General features: G+C 42.4%; 1 protein-coding gene across 9 annotated transcripts in view; it reads left to right on the top strand.

Moving 5' to 3' along the window:
• Nucleotides 1-1,515: 1,515 nt before the first annotated feature.
• The window catches only part of MAPKAP1 (MAPK associated protein 1), a 273,352-nt gene continuing 254,882 nt past the window's right edge, over nt 1,516-19,985 (top strand). For 5 of the 9 annotated variants that reach the window (XM_033191183.1, XM_033191175.1, XM_033191190.1 and 2 more), the window contains exon 1: nt 1,516-1,791. The gene's annotated coding sequence lies outside the window, so the exon portion shown is untranslated. The remainder of the gene's footprint in view (nt 1,792-19,985) is intronic. The other 4 variants (XM_033191206.1, XM_033191212.1, XM_033191164.1 and 1 more) reach the window with 2 other exon arrangements.

Genomic DNA, 19,985 nt, shown 5'->3' with positions numbered 1-19,985 from the left:
ACAGTCATGCGTGGAATGAGGATGTTTTGGTCAATGACAGAGTGCATATAAGATGGTGGTCCCCTAAGATTATAACATGGTCTTTTAATTGTACCTTTTCTGCATTTAGAGACGTTTAGATACACAAATACCATTGTGTTAGAATTGCCTACAGTATTTGGTACAGTAATATGCTGTATAGGTGTGTAGCCTAGGAGCAATAGGCTAATGCCAAACAGCCTAGGTGTGTAGTAGGCTCTGACACTGTGTAAGTACACTCTATGACGTTTACACAACCACCAAATCAGCTAACCATGCATTTCTCGTGTCCTCATCATTAAGCGACGGATGACCATATTTGAAATACATGGGTGGACCCATGATGTGTTTTGTTTTTTTGTTTTGAGACAGAGTCTCTGTCACCCAGGCTGGAGTGCAGTGGCCTGATCTTCGCTCACTGCAACCTCCGCCTCCCGGGTTCAAGCCATTCTCCTGCCTCAGCCTCCCGAGTAGCTGGGACTACAGGCGCACACCACCACGCCAGACTAATTTTTGTATTTTTAGTAGAGACAGGGTTTCACCATGTTGGCCAGGCTGGTCTCAAACTCCTGACCTCAAGTGATCTACCCTCCTCGGCCTCCCAAAGTGCTGGGATTACAGGTGTGAGCCACCGCGCCTGGCCCCATGGCATATTTATTAATGAGTTTAAAATTTGGTAGGGGTCCCCCAGGGCTAAAATTCAACCTTGACTTTTTTCTTTTGCTAAGGTGCTTTTTTGAGAGACTTCCCCGAGCATCTTTCAGGTGAGAGAACACTCTGACTACACTGCCTGAATCCTTTTTCCCCCCTCACCGTGATTTTCTCTACTGATTTTCTCCGTGAGAGAGAAAGGGAGCAGCGTGAGACAACGCTGAACTTCTGCCCTGTGCCAGTCCTCCGACATCTCCTGGAAACCTCCCAGCAGGGCTTGAGGAAGATTATTATCACCTCCATATTACAGATATTATAGTAAGAGAAATAACTAACATTGACTGCATGTTTATTATGTGTCAGGCACTATGCTGGGTGTTTTTCAAGCATCATCCCATTCGATTCCCACAGCAATATACTCTGAAGTTGAAACTATTGCTCTGGATGGGAAAATAGTTTTTCCCATCCGGAGGCTCAGAGAGGAGAGGTGTCACGTCCTAGGACACACAGCAAGTTATAAGAGCTTGCATTTGAACCCAGGTGTTTCTCATACAGAGGCTAAGCTGCCTCATCATTCATTTCTGGACGAACTAAGGGCTTTTCTCCGTGGAAATGAGGAAAAAGAAGATTCAATGGAGAAGCCTAACACTGATTCCCGCTCAAGACAAGTCCAGGCACTAGCGCATGGTGCCAGAACTCAAGTCTCCGACCCAGGCCTTTCCCTGCACTGGAGAAGCGGCGCGCATGCGCCCGGCCTCCCTCCCGGCCCCGCCCCGCGGGAAGCAACCGCTCCTTGCTTTCAGCTCTGGGGCTTGCGCACTACGTCCCCAGCCAGAGGCTCTTTCCCGGTCGGGGACTTCCGGAACGCTGGAGTGTGGTTCCGGGTCGTGTGCGGCTCAGGGTAATAGGGCTGCTGCTCGGCCGGCCGGCGGCGGCTAGCAGCAGGGGCATGAGGGCGAACCCGGGAAGCGGCAGCTGAGCGGGCCGGGAGGAGCGCCGGTCCCCGTGGATCCCGAGAGTGCAGAGCTCGGGGCAGGGGCCGGGAGGCGTGGGGGAGCCGGGCCCTCCCCACAGGAACGTGTCCCGGGGCCGACCCGGCCCGTAGTGTGGAAGCAGCTTCAGGTAAAGGTTGCCCCAGCCGCCAGCTCCCTGCCCCAGCCGCCTGCTCCCCGCCAGCCCACCAGCTTGCCCACCTGGCGGCCCTCTCACCCCTCCGGTTTCGGCGCTGCCCAGCGGGCCGCCTGCCGGCCCTTGTTCAGGTGGCCCGGGAGCATTCGTTTCATGGCGGCTTCCAGAACTGGAGGCTGTCAGAAGTCTGAGGCGGGTGTGTGGTTTAGGGGAAAAGAAGCCAGCGGACCTGGTAGTGTGGGTGTGGGAGGTGTGGTTGACTCCGGCAGTTTCTGGTCCTGCACTTGGCAATATCTAGGTGCCCTGGTCTTCATAATGTGAAAATCAAGGTTTTCAAGCATTGACTGACTGTGTGGTCCCTGTTTCCTTGAGTCCCTTCTTCCCATCCCCCTTAAAGGGGTTAACAGCCTCATAGACTTTTCTAGCTACAGTGCTTCTGGAACTTTGATTCATTCTTTGTTTATGGGAGTGGCAAGGAGTCCTTTAGATTTGTTTAAGGCTGGGAAAAAGAGATTGTAGTGTAAACAAGAGTATGACTTGAACCAGAGACTCCCAAATTGACTCAGAAATTGGTTAAAACTTCCTTTTGAATGAATGAAAGTAACTTTGGAAGCCCTCCACAGTACCTGACACTGTGCAAAGCACCATGTTGTTATAAACCCAAATCGGCAAAGTTCAAAACTTTCCCAGGTGTGAAGTCAAATGGAGACACATTGGTTTAAAAAAAGCAGCGTCCTCAATCTCTGACAAGCAGAAGGAGCGGATCCGTAATGTTAAAACCCACCTGAGCAGAAGCCTAGATATGGGTTTTATTCCGTATATTTTATGAGCCCACACAAGGTGCCTAGTAAACACGGAAAGAGTTCTTGATGAAGCAATAATTGTTTTCATGTTTTTCAGTTGACACTCCTCCGGGATTTGGGGCATGCTGGTAGCCCTTTCCCATTCATCTGTGTGCTCATGCCTACCTTCAGCTGTGTGTCCCAGACTGCACTTACACCCCCTTACATCTGTGAATCTGGCTCCTGGTTACCTTTCCAGTTCTGTCTGAAAAGGTCTCCTTCTTTAATTACCCCAACCTGATCCATTACTCCAAATAAGTAGGATCTCTAATCATTTTTGTTCTTTCCTATTCCATTGATTTTTGTAGAACATTCTCCCTACCCTGCCTAGGTTTCCCCCTTTCTCTTTCAATCTATTGAGACGCTTCCCACGGCTCAGCTGAGTTGGCCTCGCCGAACCAATTCGGGACAACCCCAGCTGGAAATGATTTTTCCTCTAGACTTGTATAAGCACTCATTTTTATCTACAATTATTTAACTTAGCAAATGTTTACTGAATATGGATATGTGTGTATATATATATATGCCAGGTACCATGCTAGGCAGTGTAGAGATAAGTAAGATTCAGTCTTTGCTGCCAGGGAGATGAATTTAGTGAAAGAGAGATAAGGGAAATGAATAATTCTAACACAGTGATAAGTACATTGTGTGAGAGTTCTTGTGATGGTGGTAGTGCGGGAGAGGAATGGGTTATTCTCCTTTGAGGGATGGGATGTGGCCAGGTAAGGCTTCATGATTTGAGGTAAACTAAACTTTGAGTATTTGGGTATTATATAGGGGTTTCTATTGTTTAATCACTTTAACCTCAATTTACAGATTAGGAAGACCCAGAATAAATTAAACAGCTGGTAGGAGACAGAGCCAGGATTCAAACCCAGGTCTCTCTGATGCCTACATCTGTTCTTTTTCCATTACATATCTTGCCTTTTTCTCACACCATCTCTCTCTTTATGCAAGTACATATTGAATCAAAAAGGTGCATAGGAGAAAACATTTGTATGTTAAAATGAATGGTACAGAGATCTTTTAAACGCAAAGACGGTGCTCTTCCAAGGCAAGGAGATGGCAGGTAGGTTAGCTCAGCTTTGAATATGAGCAGAGAAAACAGTCTATAGAAAATAAGTATGGATTCTGGATTCAATTCCTGGTCCCTGTTTTTACAGGATATGTGACCTTTGGCACATAAAAACATACGAAGAAAATAACATCATTTTCTTCAACTAGGAGTTAGGTTAGGGAATAATATTGACCACATACAGTGTTGTATTTATTGAACTAATGGGGATAAAGGGCCTGGTTTGTGGTGAAGTCCCCGAAAATAAATAGCTATAGGATACAAAGGTATAATGCTTGAGGCATGGTTTTAGAGTGGTGAATGAGTTTACAGCCTGAGTCAAGCAAGTCATTGCTTCTTTTAGCAGGGTACAAGGACATAAAGTTGGAGGGGCAGTAGTGGTCAGAGTCAGTGAGGGTTTGAGTACCAGGCAAAGGAGGTAAATTCCAGTTTCTGCTAATAACTTTTCCAGTTAATACTTCGAGGATCTGGCCGGGCGCGGTGGCTCAAGCCTGTAATCCCAGCACTTTGGGAGGCCGAGACAGGCGAATCACAAGGTCAGGAGATCGAGACCATCCTAGCTAACATGGTGAAACCCCGTCTCTACTAAAAAAATACAAAAAACTAGCTGGGTGAGGTGGCGGGCGCCTGTGGTCCCAGCTACTCGGGAGGCTGAGGCAGGAGAATGGTGTAAACCCAGGAGGCAGAGCTTGCGGTGAGCTGAGATCCAGCCACTGCACTCCAGCCTGGGCAGCAGAGGGAGACTCCATCTCAAAAAAAAAAAAAAAAAAACGAGGATCTGTGATTCATTTCAGCAGTGCCAGGCAAAATGTTAGACCTTGGGGATACAAAAAGAAGTAAAATTGGGTCCCTATCCTGAGGTTATTGACATTGTAGTGGAGGAGATGTGTGTGCATGGGTGAACTATAATAAAGTATTGTGGGTTCTAAGGTAGAAGTCCCCAGGGGTACCCTAGAGCACTGAGAAGGGAACACAGATGATGGTAGGTAATAGGTAATGAGTACTTACTCTGCTAGCATGATGTTAAATGCTTTATCTCATTTTTTTTCTTGTGTGAGAAGGTGTTATTAGCATCCTGATTTTACAGATGAGGAAACTGGGGCACAGAGACCTTGAATAACTTCCTTGAGTTTATGCTGCTGGTAGATCTGTAAGATAGAGGGGATTATCTGCTGAACACTGGGATCTGCACTCTTCGTTACTGCACCATATTGCTTGTTCTTTGTGATGTGGATGGGGTCCCTCTGGAAAGGCTTCAGAGAGAAACTCGCCCTTAAGCTGTAGCTTCGGTGTGCCAGTCACTGTGAGACAGGAGGGATCATGAGGAATGGAAGTAGCCTTTGCACTAAAGGAGCTCATAGCCTCATCTGTTACTTTAAATGTTTTTCTTTTTTGGCGGGGGAGCTTGTTTTGCTTATTGACTCAAACCTGAAGACTTCAGAAACTTTTGCATTGAGTGGATTTATATGATTCAGGCTAAGATAATTTGCTAGCAATCTGTTATTCTAATGTATAGGCCTTACTGTTAAGGACACAGTCATAGATGTCAAATTATATGACAAGGACTTCTGTCACATGACCTTTTTTTTTTTTTTTCTTTTTTTGAGATGGAGTCTTGCTGTATCACCCAGGGTGGAGTGCAGTGACATGATCTTGGCTGACTGCAACCTCTGCTTCCTGGGTCCAAAACTAGGACTATAGGCAGGTGCCACCATGCCTGGCCAATTTTTGTGTTTTTAGTAGAGATGGGGTTTTGCCATGTTGTCCAGGCTGGTGTCGAACTCCTGACCTCAAGTGATCTGCCTGCCTTGGGCTCTCAAAGTGCTGAGATTACAGGCGTGAGCCACCATGCCCGGCCACATACATTTTTTCCCCATGGGAGGTGCCCTGACTTGTTTCTGTGAGTTTGAAGTTTTTGTGAAGTTTTTTTACTCAGAAGTCAGCATATTTCAGCTTGTGTTAAATTTAAGAGGCTTAGTGGTTAAATGTGTTACTTAAGAGTCACACAGCTAATGTGTGATAGAGCCACAAAAAACTGGCCAAAAAAGAGTAAACAGATCTTCATTACATTATTATTATTGTTCTGTTTGAGCATCTTCCTCAGTGGTCTCCAAGTCCGTGCCTGTTATGTACTAGGATGAGTAGGCTGGGTCTTGATGAACTGGAGAGCACAGGCCCAAACTAAAGGGGGCAGTTGCTGCTCAGCTCCAGTTGTTTTTGCCATGTGAGGAAGTGCGCTCAGTGTCCTTGGATATTTTGATTTTTTTTGGAAAAGATGCTGGAAATCTGGATTTTAATGTATTCTTATTTATTTATTTAACTTTTAGAGACAGGGTGTCGTTCTATCAGGCTGGAGTGCAGTTTCACGGTAATAGCTCACTACAGCCTTGAATTCCTGGTCTCAGGTCATCCTTCCACCTCTGCCTCCCCAGTAACTGGGACTACAGGTGCTTGCCACTATGTGTAACTAGTGTTTTTTTATTTTTTAATTTTTTTTTTGAGACAGAGCCTCACTCTTGTTGTCCAGGCTGGAGTGCAGTGGCATGACCTTGGCTCACTTCAACCTCTGCCTCCTGAGTTCAAACGATTCTCCTGCCTCAGCCTCCTGAGTAGCTGGGACTACAGGTGCGCATCACCACACCCAGCTGATTTTTGTATTTTTAGTAGAGATAGGGTTTTGCCGTGTTGGCCAGGCTGGTCTTGAACTCCTGACCTCAAGTGATGTGCCTGCCTTGGGCTCTCAAAGTGCTGGGATTACAGGGGTGAGCCACTGTGCCCGGCCGTGTACTAGCTAGTTGTGTGTGTGTGTGTGTGTGTGTGTGTGTGTGTGTGAAGGAGTTTTTCTCTTGTTGCCCAGGCTGGAGTGCAATGGTGGGACCTTGACTCACCGCAACCTCCACCTCCTGGGTTCAAGCAATTCTCCTGCCTCAGCCTCCTGAGTAGCTGAGATTACAGGCATGCGCCACCTCGCCTGGCTAATTTTGTATTTTTAGTAGAGACAGGGTTTCTCCATGTTGGTCAGGCTGGTCTCGAACTCCCAACCTCAGGTGATCCACCTGCCTTGGCCTCCCAAAGTGCTAGGAGACAGGCGTGAGCCACTGCACCCGAGCTAGTTTTTAAAAAAATTTTTGTAGAGACCGTGTCTATGTGTCAAACTCATAGACACCGTCTATGTGACAAACTCATAGACACCGTCCATGTGTCAAACTCAAAGACACAGGAGTATTGTTTGAAGGCTGGTGTCAAACTCCTGCCTTCAAACAATACTCCTGCCACGGCCTCCCAAATTGTTGGGATTACAGGTGTGAGCCACTGCATGTGGTGGATTTTAATGTATTTAGTTTAAAAATTTGCCATTAATGGCCGGGCGCGGTGGCTCAAGCCTGTAATGCCAGCACTTTGGGAGGCCGAGACGGGCGGATCACGAGGTCAGGAGTTCGAGATCATCCTGGCTAACACGGTGAAACCCCGTCTCTACTAAAAAATACAAAAAGCTAGCCGGGCGAGGTGGCTGGCGCCTGTAGTCCCAGCTACTCGGGAGGCTGAGGCAGGAGAATGGCATAAACCCGGGAGGCGGAGCTTGCAGTGAGCTGAGATCCGGCCACTGCACTCCAGCCCCGGCAATAGAGCGAGACTCCGTCTCAAAAAAAAAAAAAAAAAAAAAAAATTGCCATTAAAAATTATGTTGATCAAAACATATTTGCAGGCTGAGTGTAATTCTAGGCTGCCTGATTGTGAACTCCAACCTACCTGGCTGCTGAAATTCTGGTACCTGGTGTTCAGAGCAGGAAGTACCAATACAGTGTTTTGCTTATTGATTAGAAATCTCATGGTAAATTGCCAGTGTGAGGGGGCATTGTAGCTTGCCCTGATACTTTTCGAGAGTGGCAAGGTGAATGCTTTTATTGTACAATCAGACTAAAGTATAGATTTGGCTGGTGAGATGACCTTATAATACTTCTGTTTTGTGCTGTTAGCACTTTAAATGCTACCAGATTTCTTGTCTCTTGGCCTTCTCCACAATAGTATAAAGTGGTATTGTAAATTTGTTAAATGCTTTTGTATACCTTATTTTCTTTAGTCTTCATAGTCCTATGAGATGGGTAGTATTACAAAGGGGGTAATCATCACCTATTGAGATGAAGAAATTGGCACCCAGTGAATCACAATTTAGTAGAAAGTGCAGTTGACTAGAGAGGGACTTGCATCCTGAATGTGCTGATACCACTAACAGCCTTTGGAGTTTGGTCACATCACTTACAAATCCTTGGATCTTTCTTCCTTTTTGGATAAATAATGAGGAGTGTAATTCAAGTCTTGCTGAAATTCAATTCATAGTATCCTATACTTGAGTATACTTTTATGAATATACTTTTATTGATGCAAAGTATACTGAATGTGTAAAACTTCCAAAAAAAAAAAGTAACATTTTCCAGTTCCCTATGAATTCATTTTAAGGTACTGTGTTACAAATAAGTACCATTTCAGCAGAGAAATTGGTAGAAAATTAAAGGAATGGTTTTCTTTTCAGGATGCCAAGCTTTCTGTTTCTAACTGATATGCTTAAAGTCACACAACTGATTACTGGCAGACTCCAGTGGAGGTGACTCAAATCTAAAGCGCTGCCCCTCCTGTCTTGCTGGCAGGTCAGGAACCACTGCTCAGCTCTTCATCTGTTCTTTATTCATTACTTCCTCTGGGAAAGGCCCTTGATGGGCCAGGTGCTCCCCCAATGCACGCAGTGCTTATTGACTCTATATACTCAAGATTGAAAGAGGGCATAGAGACACCCAGCACAGTGAGAGAAATATGGTCAGGGAGTTCCCAGCCCAAGAGCTTAATTTATTTTTATTTTAATACCCAGCTTCCACAAGGCGAAAATTGAAGAAATACTAGTCTTGTAGATGCTTGTTTTCATTCATACTCTATTGTATAAGGAAATAACATAGAATATAAAAATAAAGAGAATAAATCCTGAGCAGTCATTCAAAATTTATTAACTCTAGTTGGCAGCAGTCTAGATATGTTGGGGAAATGGATTTAATATAGGCAACACAAAATTTGGACTGAAAGTAGAATACAGTTTTGTGTAATTGAAGGTGAGAAAAATGGGAGAAACCACTTAAAAAACAAACCTGAAATTCTAGAAAGAACAAAAAGGTATTAGAATAACTATTAGAATTAAGTTACAGTAATTGCTTGTGAAATAAGTGGAATATTATGTCACATTTATGCCTAAATATATGCAGTGTTAGATTCTTAATATCCTATACTTGAGTATACTTTTATGAATATACTTTTATTATTGATGCAAAGCGTACTGAATGCGTAAAGCTTCAAAAAATAACATTTTCCACTTCCTTATGTGGAAATCCCTGAAATTTTCTACCATTTCAGCAGAGAAATTGGTAGAAAATTGTTTGAAGGAATGGTTTTCTTTTGAAAATAAAGCAAATATTTAATCTGAACTTTGGTTACTGACATAAAGGAAACTAATGAAGAACTGAAATGCAGACTTGAATTTTAAGCAGTGTGATGTGGGGCTTTGGGCAGACCCACTTGGATTTGATTATTGGCATTGTCAGTCTGTAAGCTGGACAGTCTGCAAAATGGACACAGTAATGCTCACATAGTTCTTAGTGAGGACCAAATGAAACAGTATATGTAAGTACCTTGTAAGTACTGTGATGCTTCTGGAGAGATGCAGGTCCAGGCTGAGCATCCCTACTCATAATATTCAAAATCTGGGTCAGGTGTGCTGGCTCACACCTGTAATCTCAGCACTTTTGGGAGGCCAAGATGAGCGGATCGCTTGAGCTTGGGAGTTCAAGAGCAGCCTGGGCAAAATAATGAAACCCTGTCTCTACAAAAAAATTAGCCAGGCATAGTGGTGCACATCTATAGTTCCAGGCTGAGGTGGGAGGATTGCTTGAGCCCAGGGGACTGAGGCTGCAGTGAGCCATGATCGTACCACTGTACTCCAGCCTGGGCAACAGGACAAGACTGTCTCAAAAAAAAAAAAAATATGTATATATATATATATATAAGTAAAAAATCCTTCAAAATTTGAAACTTTTTGAACCAACATGATGCCACAAGTGGAAAATTCGACACCTGACCTCATGTGACAGGTTGCAGTTAAAACTTTACTTCATGCACAAAATTATTAACAATATTGGTTGGGTGAGGTGGCTCATAACCAGTAATCCTGGAAGAGCAAGGTGGGAGGATTGCTTGAGTTGAGGAGTTAGAGACCAGCCTGGGCAACACAGCAAGACCTCGTCTCTACTAAATATCAAAACAATTAGCTTGGTGTGGTGGTGTGTGCTTGTATTCCCAGCTACTTGGGAGGCCGAAGCAGGAGGATTGTTCGAACCTGAGGTGTCAAGGCTACAGTGAGCTATGATTGTGCTCCTGCACTCCAGCCTGGATGACAGAGGGAAACCCTGCCTCAAAAAAGAAAAAAAAAAAAAATTGTATAACATTACCTTCAGGCTATGTGTGTAAAGTATATATGAAACATAAGTGAATCGCATGTTTAGACTTGGATCTCATCCCCAAGATACTGCATGATATATATGAAAATATTCCAAAATTCAAAGAAAATCCAGAATCTGAAACGCTTCTGGTTCCAAGCATTTTAGATAAGGGATACCAACCTCTACTGGCATTCAGGGCATAAGACATTCAGGATGTTAATATGATGTAATAAGCAATGATTTCATGGAGTGGTTGTAAAAGAGTGAAACTCATTTTCATGTCTGGATCATGAAATTTGTTAATTTCTGGTGTGTTTAGTTCCAGTTACTCAGGAGGCTGAGGCAGGAGAATTGCTCGAACCTGGGAGGTGGAGGTTGCCGTGAGCCAAGATCGTGCCATTACACTCCAGCCTAGGCGACAAGAGTGAAACTCCGTCTCAAAAAAACAAAACAAAACAAAACAATATATATATATATATTTAGTATATATGTATATATTTAGTGTATATATAGAGAGAGTGTATATAGAGAGAGAGCGTGCGTGCATACGTGAGTGGCAAAACTAGGACTTGACCTTTGTTTAGACTCAGAGTACTGAAAAGCACTATTAGTTTTTTTTTTTTTGGTCACTTTTCCATGCTGCTCTAGATTTGGATGTTGGGACTGGCCCTGTCTTGGGACTGTCATTAACTATGGCCCTTTGCTTTCATTTAAACTTAATGTTTACAAAAAGTTGTTATTGATTATGTTGTGAGAGTGTTTGATTATAGGTATAATGTTATGATATGAAGCTGAAGGATTTAATGAAAATACTAATACTCACTGATAATAAAGATTGGTGGTAAGATGGTTACTCATATTGATAGTGGGAATGTAAATTAGTAAAACTTCTGGAAAGCACTTTGGCAGTATTTATTACAAGCTTTAAAAAAAAGTTATGCATGCTTTTTGAGCTTGTAATTCCATTTCTAGGAATCTTTATTAAAGAAATCAGAGATTTTGAAAGATATTCAGGTTCAAAGATGTTCATTGCAGCATTTATAGCAAAAATTAGAACCTTAATGTTCAATAAAAATTGGAGAAATCATGGAAAATTCATAGAATGGAAATAATATACAGTCATCTTAGATGTTTTAGAAGACTTTTAGTGACATACTAATATGCTAACCATAATAAGTGAAAAAAGGATATGACATTCTATAAAGTATGGTCCCAATTATGTCAAACATATATGCAAAGAAAAGAAATAGGTGGGCTGGGCACGGTGGCTCAAGCCTGTAATCCCAGCACTTTGGGAGGCCGAGGCGGGCAGATCACGAGGTCAGGAGATTAAGACCATCCCGGCTAACACGGTGAAACCCCATCTCTACTAAAAAATACAAAAAATTAGCCAGGTGTGGTGGCGGGCACCTGTAGTCCCAGCTACTCAGGAGGCTGAGGTAGGAGAATGGCATGAACCCAGGAGGCGGAGCTTGCAGTGAGCCGAGATAGTGCCACTGCACTCCAGCCTGGGCGACAGAGCGAGACTCGGTCTCAAAAAAAAAAAAAAAAAAAAAGACATAGGTGGTGAGATTATAGGACTTTATATTTCTCAGTTTTAGAAATGTTCTTTGATACATTATTTTAAAATAAATCATAGTTTAAAATGGATATTAACAAGTATGAGTACAGTCAGTGACCATCATTTTAACCAATAGTTTTCACTAATGCAAGTGATTGTGAAGTTATAAATGGATTGTATTTTCAAGATAGTTTTCACCTCATTTATTTTGTACTTAGAACAAGATTTCCTATGTCCTGACATAAATGTTACTATTCCCAGGTAAGCCTTCTTTTCCCTCAAAAGTCCTGTTTAAGACAGTATTCTGGAAGAAGAGCTGTATTCGTATTGGTGGTATCATTGTCCCAGTGCTACCACCACCTCTTCAGTGGCCACGGGGGCAGTGAGTAGGCCTGTGACAGCTCCGTGTTTACTTTCAGAGGGGAGTCCACTCCTATCTCTGTGGAGCTGAGGTTGGCCTTTGGTAGACAGAGATTGTGAATTGAATGCTTACATATTGGGAAGTGATTTTTTGGTATGGAAAATTATAAGTGTTAAAAAGGTAAACTGAGGCATCAGATTTTTTTAGTTTATTTGCACAAACAGTGGTTCATGAATTGGGCAGCTTCAAATCAGAAGTGATTCAGGGGCTCCATTGAGGGAAAATAAGGGGGGAAGCTTTTGTAGGAAGATCGTGGAAGTAAAACAAAGAAAAGATTTGATTGGTTAGTTTTACAGTTGATCACTACCATTGGAAAGTCCCCAGTTATATAGGTTTGTTGGCTGCTTCTGACTAGATAAGCTTAAGTTTTTTTTTTTTTTTCATGTATGCATTTATAAAACATATCTCAAGTTTTGCTTATGTTTACAAATCAAACAAGGTTAAGGTCATTTATAAGGCCTAACTAGTTTTGTCTGCTCAAATTTTTCAGGCCAGGTCTGATTTCTTTTTTTGTTTTGTTGTTGTTTTGTTTTTATTTTTTCATTTTTTATTTTTTTTTTTATTATTGTTTTGAAACAGAGTTTTTGCTCTGTTGCCCAGGCTGGAGTGCAGTGGCATGATCACGGCTCATTGCAGCCTCAACTTCCTGGACTCAAGCGATCCTCCCACCTCAGCCTCCCTAGTAGCCGGGACTACAGGCAGGCACTACCATGGCCTCCCAAAGTGTTGGGATTGTAGACCTGAACCACTGCCCCTGGACAGGCCTGTTCTGTCTTAATTTATTTTAACAAATGTAGATATCTGTCTCACTTTTTTTATTTTGTGAGAAAAACATTGAAGATCAAATTTGTTTGGATTTCAGTTTTTCTGATAGCAGTAGTTAGTAAAAATATGAGTGTTAAAATATGATGAATTGTTGCCTTTTACTCTAATTATCATATACTTTATCATTGAAATAGTTCAGGCTGGGCGCAGTAATCCCAACACTTTGGGAGGCTGAGGCAGGCGGGTCACCTGAGGTCGGGAGTTCGAGACCGGCCTGACCAACATGTAGAACTCCTGTCTCTACTAAAAATACAAAATTAGCCGGATGTGATGGCACATGCCTGTAATCCCAGCTACAGGCAGGAGAAGCACTTGAACCCGAGAGGCGGAGGTTGCAGTGAGCCAAGATTGCGCTATTGCACTCCAGGCTGGGCAACAACTGTGAAACTCCATCTCAAAAAAAAAAAAGAAAAGAAATAGTTTCAGCTTGTATAGTTAAGCATGATGGCCAGTTAGGTTTGTTTTTTTCAAATGTGCATACTGATTCTCTTATGTACAATATAAAAATGTGCATACTGATTCTCTTATGTACAATGCAAAAAATTTACCGAAGTATTTGAGCATGTTTAAATTACGAAAATATCAGGCAAGATGTTGCTTTTGTAAACTACTTCTGTCCAAAGCATTCTGTATATTATCAGAATGAAAAATGACAGCACTTTGTCATCTGTTCAAATTGATATTGCACTCTTTGCAATGACAGCTGAAAAGGCCCACAGGTGCCATATAAAGAGGTGACCATGTTGTCATATTTCATTTCGGCATCCCTCTGCAAAGCCATAATTACCTAATTAGGTTGTTAATTAGGAGATTAGCATTTCACTGTATTGATAGAATGCTCTTTACCGGCGTGGGGCGAGATACAGATTTGTCTGCTCTAATTTATAATCTCCGCCTGTTTTGTGCTTATTTATTTGCTTAAGATGCTGGTATGGGGCAATTCAGTTTACCCGAGAAACAGTTTACAAGCTAAGGAAGCTTTGATCACTGGATTAAAGTTGCTGAGTTAAAATATGGACACATCCCCAAAATTAAAATAAAAATTCCAAGTTGGTATAACTTGTATTATTGTTAACACAGGCAACAAACACAATAAGAATTCACATTGTTGATATAAAAAAATTCAAAAGACGAAAACTTAAGTCTGAACTATGATCGAGATTTATCTGTCCTAAACTAGGCAAAATAAATAAATAAATTAATTAATTATCTTCAATGACAGACCTCTGTCATTGGGACTTATGAGAATATGTTAAATGTTTTGAACGTATTTAAGAAACTGAAGGTTGGTTAATAACTTCAGAACAAATATATTGAGTCTTCAGTTTAGACTTTTAGATAGTCATACGTCAGGGTTTATTTCATTTGTACCTTCTGTCCATTAGTCTGTTTGGAACATTCTCTTCCCACAGTCTTTGCAGTGTTGAGTGCTTATGGAATTTGAAATATTTCACAATAACCTTCACTTGGTGAGCTATTTGGAGTAAGCACAGTTTCTATAAAGTGTGTCTAACATTCTTTTGGGAGAGAGGGGCAGGGAAAATGATTTCCATGTATTTTCTCTGTAGCGTTTGTAATTTGCATTATGCATACTTTTCTGCTTTTTTAGTTAAGGAAATTAGGAGTTTCAGAACAATGTTAAGAGCACCATTCCCACTGAGGTAGTAGTTTAGCTTCTTTTGATCGTATTGGTATTGGCATTCAAATTGTAGTAAATGCATGTGTGCGTAAGTCCTTTTTCCCTACAGTTATGAAGAATTGCGTTTGTTTTATAGCTGTAATTTTCTTAAAACTTTTTTTTTTTTTAATGTAGTCTTGCTCTGTTTCCCAGGCTGGAGTGCCATGGCACCATCTTGGCTTACTGAAACCTCTGCCTCCTGAGTTCAAGCAGTTCTCCTGCCTCAGCCTCCCAAGTAGCTGAGATTATAGGTGTGTACCACCACACCTGGCTGATTTTTGTATTTTACTAAAGACAGAGTTTCACCGTGTTGCCAGGCTGGTCTCGCACTCCTGACCTCAGGCGATCTACCTGCCTCGGCCTCCCAAAGTGCTGGGATTACGAGCGTGAGCCACTGTGCCCAAGTTGAAAAAATTTTAAAAATTAAAAAAAAATGTTTAATACAAATAATAGAGAAGGGATCTTGCTATAGTGCCCAGGTTAGTCTTGAACTCCTGGGCTCAAGGGATCTTCCTCCTCCGCCTCCCAAAGTGCTGGGTTTACAGGTGTGAGCCCCTATGCCTGGCCAAATATATATATATGTATACATATATATATATACACACACACACACATATATATATATATTTTTTTTTTTGAGGTGGAATTTCGCTCTTGTTGCCCAAGCTGGAGTGCAATGGCATGATCTCGGCTCACTGCAACCTCCGCCTCCTAGGTTCAAGTGATTCTCCTGCCTCAGCTGCCCGAGTATCTGGGATTACAGGCGCGTGCTACCACGCCTGGCTACTTTTTCGTATTTTTAGTAGAGACAGGGTTTCACTATGTTGGCCAAGCTGGTCTCGAAATCCTGACCTCAGGTGATCTGCCTGCCTCGGCCTCCCAAAATGCTGGGATTACATGTGTGAGCCACTGTGCCTGGCCTGTTTTCTTAATATAAAAATATTTTTGGTCCAGGTGTGGTGGCTCATGCCTGTAATCCCAGCACTTTGGGAGGCCGAGGTGGGTGGATCACCTGAGGTCAGGAGTTCTAGACCAGCCTGGCCAACATGGTGAAACCCCGTTTCTACTAAAAATACAAAAATTAGCTGGGTATAATCCCAGCTACTTGGGAGACTAAGGCAGGAGAATCGCTTGAACCCAGGAGGCAGAGGTTGCAGTGAGCCTAGATCGCGCCACTGCACTCCAGCCTGGGTGACAGAGCAAGACTCCGTTTCAAAAAAAAAAAAAAAAAGAAGCCTTGGTGCTGTGGCTCATGCTGTAATCCTAGCACTTTGGGAGGCTGCAGATGGATCACTTGAGGTGAGGAGTTCGAAACCAGCCTGGCCAACATGGTGAAATCCCATCTCTACTAAAAATTCAAAAATTAGCTGAGCTGTGGTAACGTGTGCCTATAATTCCAGCTACTTGGAAGACTGGAGAATTGTTTGAACACCTGGGAGGCAGAGATTGCAGTGGGCCAAGATTGCACCACTGCACTCCAGCCTGGGTAACAGAGTGAGACTCTGTCTCAAAAAAAAAAAATATATATATATATACATATATATGTGTGTGTGTGTGTGTGTGTGTGTGTGTATACACACACCTATGTATATATGTGTGTGTGTATATATACACACACCTATATATGTACAAGTTTCCATTAGCTTAGCTTTTTGCTTAATTGTAATCATTTTATTCAATCAATATATACTGAATCTGTATTGGTCACTAGTCATATGTGTGGGAATTGACCAATGAAATCTACAGACATGGTCTCTAGTCTCATGAACTTGCATTCTAGAAAGGGAAAGGACAGCCTAGGTGGAGAAGTAGAACCTAACTTGAAGTGTTATAGTAATGAGAGTCAAGGTGAGTATGGAGGAGTATCTACTTTGGACTTGATAAAGTGAAATCTTCCTGGGGCAGGAGATGTCTAAGTGTGAAGGAAAAAGAGATGTCTAAGCCAGGTGACAAGACAGATAAAATTTCTAGAGAGAAGAAGTGTATGTTCAAAAGTTGAAGAAAACCAAGTTCACTGAGGCCAGAGTAGAAAGAACTGATGGGATATGTGGGAGATGGGGCTGCAGATGTAGGCAAGGCTTGGTCATGTTAAGGAGTTGGGAGAGTCATTGAAAGATTTTAAGACAAGTTAGGAAACAATTGCAGTAGCCTAGGTGTGAGACATGGTGACTTGGATTAGTGTTTGTGTTTCTTTGCTTTTTTAAGAGACAGGGTCTCACTCTGTCACCCAGGTTGGAATGTGGTGGTGTGATCACAGCTCACTGCAGCCTTGACTTCCTGGCCTCGAGCAATTCTCTTACCTCAGCTTCCTGAGTAGCTAGGACTACAGGCACGCGCCACTGCTCCTAGTTAATTTTAAAAAGTTTTTGGTACAGACAGAATCTGCCCAGGCTGCTCTTGAACTCCTGATCTCAAGTGATCCTTTTGCTGTGACCCTCCAAAGCACTGGGATTATAGGTGTGAACCACTGCACCCAGCTGAATTAGGTTATTGAGATGAAGTGAAGTGGATGAAATCTAAGGAGAGAGAAGTTAGGATGCACAGGATGGGTAACTAAATGGCTCTGGGTTTCATAAAAGGGAGCCAAGGATCCTGGCTTGGACATTCTATATGTTTTCTAATTTTATTTAAGTTTGAGAATATGTGTTTAAGTACATCATAGTATAAGGGGTCCAGGAGTCTTATTTTCCAAAAAGAAAATAAGACCCCACAATATATACTACTAGCGACTAGTTTTCTTTTACGTGAATTGGGAAGGATACGAACACTGGAGTGTCACTTTGGGGCCCTACAATGGAATAGTAGTTTTGTGAGGTAACGAGAAAAACTGAGCCTCAGATAAATGTGACCTTCCCAATTTTCTCAGCAACTAAGTGCTGGAATTGGGAGCATACCCAGCTCTCCAAAGTCATTGTGTTTGCTGCCATGTCATGTTGCCTTTCTTGGTTTATCTCCTTCAGTTTGTTTATTCCAAAGTGAAGAGAATTAACTCTCCAAGTACCAGTAGCTCGGTAGGCTGCTGACAGAGGTATTGTGTTAGTGGTGGCTTCTCAGGCAGATCCCCTGGTGTGGATTAGAGTGTTGTCTGGTGCTCTGGTAGGAGAAGCTGCTCCAGTGTGTGGGGGTTTGCTTCAGCAAAGCCAGAAGTTCTGATGGGATTTCTGGTACTAGGATTAACCTCCTTCAACTGGAAATGTAGGTTAGCCACCTTTACACAGGTCACCAAGGTATATGACAGTTCTCTTTTCCCCAGAAGACTTGGAAACTCCCATTTTTGCATGAGGAATTTGATGTCTATTTGATATAATCAACTTATATTACAGATTGTTTAAAAATTTTTGTTTACTGTTGACAATTCTGCGTCTTAGGTACTTTCTTGGTATCCTTGTGTTGGAATCACCTGAATTAGAAGAAATTTAGGATGTAGCATGGATTCTAGCCTTCCTATGTTTCTATCCCCTTTCTTTTTTAAAAGTTGAGATATAATTCGAATACCGTAAAATTCACACCTCTAAAATGTACAATTTAATGGTTCTTAGGATATTCACAAAGTTGTATAACTGTCACTATTAACTAATTCCAGAACATTTTTGTCACCTCAGAAAGAAATCTCATATTCATTAACAGTCACTCCACTTTTCTTCCTCCTGCTGCTGGCAACCATTAATCTACTTTCTGTCTCTATGGATTTGCCTGTTCCGAACCTTTCATATACAAGGAATTACACAGTTTGTGGCCTTTGATGTAGTGTAATATTTTCAAGGTTCATCTATGTTGTAGCATGGATCAGTACTTCATTCCTTTTTGTTGCCAAATAATATTCCATTGTGTGTCTGTACTATATTTTGTTTATATGTTGATCAGTTGATGGACATTTGGGTTGTTTCTACCTTTTGGCTATTATGAATACTACTGTGAACATTTTTTTTTTTTTTTTTTTTTTTTTTGAGACGGAGTCTCACTCTGTCGCCCGGGCTGGAGTGCAGTGGCCGGATCTCAGCTCACTGCAAGCTCCGCCTCCCGGGTTTACGCCATTCTCCTGCCTCAGCCTCCCAAGTAGCTGGGACTACAGACGCCCGCCACCTCGCCCGGCTAGCTTTTTGTATTTTTTAGTAGAGACGGGGTTTCACCGGGTTAGCCAGGATGGTCTCGATCTCCTGACCTCGTGATCCACCCGTCTCGGCCTCCCAAAGTGCTGGGATTACAGGCTTGAGCCACCGCGCCCGGCCACTACTGTGAACATTTGTATACAAATTTCCATGTGAACATATGTTTTTAGTTCTCTTGGGTATATTCCTAGGAGTGGAGTTGCTGGGTCATATGGTAACTCTCTGTTTAACATTTTGAGAAACTGCCAAGCTGTTTTTCAAAGCAGCTGCATTATTTTACATTTTCTCCAACAATGTATAAGGTCAGCCTCCTTTCTGATTCTCTTCTCTTCAGGTTCTGTATTTCTCTGCTCTGGGCTGGAAGCAGCTCTAGGTCTAGGAATTCCACAAGCCTTTTGTTTAAATAGGTGGGAAATTACCTATTTTTCTCTGTTCAGCCAGGTTCATTTTACAAGCATGTGTGTACCAGGCATATGTATTGGGCATTAGTGATAGCAAGTCCAATGCCCTTTCCACTCAAGGACTTTACAGTCCAACAGTGGAACTTCTTACTAGGAAATGCGAGGTGAGGGGGAAAGCCAGTGAAGAAAGTAATAGCTTATAAATTAATGAGTTTACACAGCATGGATAGCTAACTTCAGGATCTAGCCAAAGATTGACTTTTTTTTTTTTTTTCCAACTTCTGTTTTTTCTTTTTTCTTCAGGCTACCCTTTAACTGTTGCTGTTCCTTGGTTTTATCCCTAGGTTACTATTCTTACCTATTTTCCCTGGGCAAAATTCACAGCTATGGATTTACCTGTCACTTACATGTTGATGTCTCCCAAGTTTGCTCAGACCTTTCTCCTGGGCTCTCAGGTTTGTGTTTTGATGGATCTCTATTTGAGTAATCCTTAGACAACTGAAGCCCACTCATTGTGTCTGAAACGTAACTACGCATCTCCCCACTACCTGATAATCTGTTTTTGCTTTTGAGTTTATAGTTTTTTTTTTTTTTTTTTTTTTTTTTTTCAGACGGAGTCTTGCTCTGTCGCCCGGTCTGGAGTGCAGTGGCCGGATCTCAGCTCACTGCAAGCTCCGCCTCCCGGGTTCACGCCATTCTCCTGCCTCAGCCTCCCGAGTAGCTGGGACCACAGGCGCCCGCCACCTCGCCCGGCTAGTTTTTTGTATTTTTAGTAGAGACGGGGTTTCACCGTGTTA

This window comes from Trachypithecus francoisi, unplaced genomic scaffold (assembly GCF_009764315.1).
Source record: "Trachypithecus francoisi isolate TF-2019V2 unplaced genomic scaffold, Tfra_2.0 Contig01585, whole genome shotgun sequence".
Taxonomy (NCBI): domain Eukaryota; kingdom Metazoa; phylum Chordata; class Mammalia; order Primates; family Cercopithecidae; genus Trachypithecus; species Trachypithecus francoisi.
Note: the sequence above shows the minus strand (reverse complement) of the source record. Positions and strands in the feature narration are given on the sequence as shown.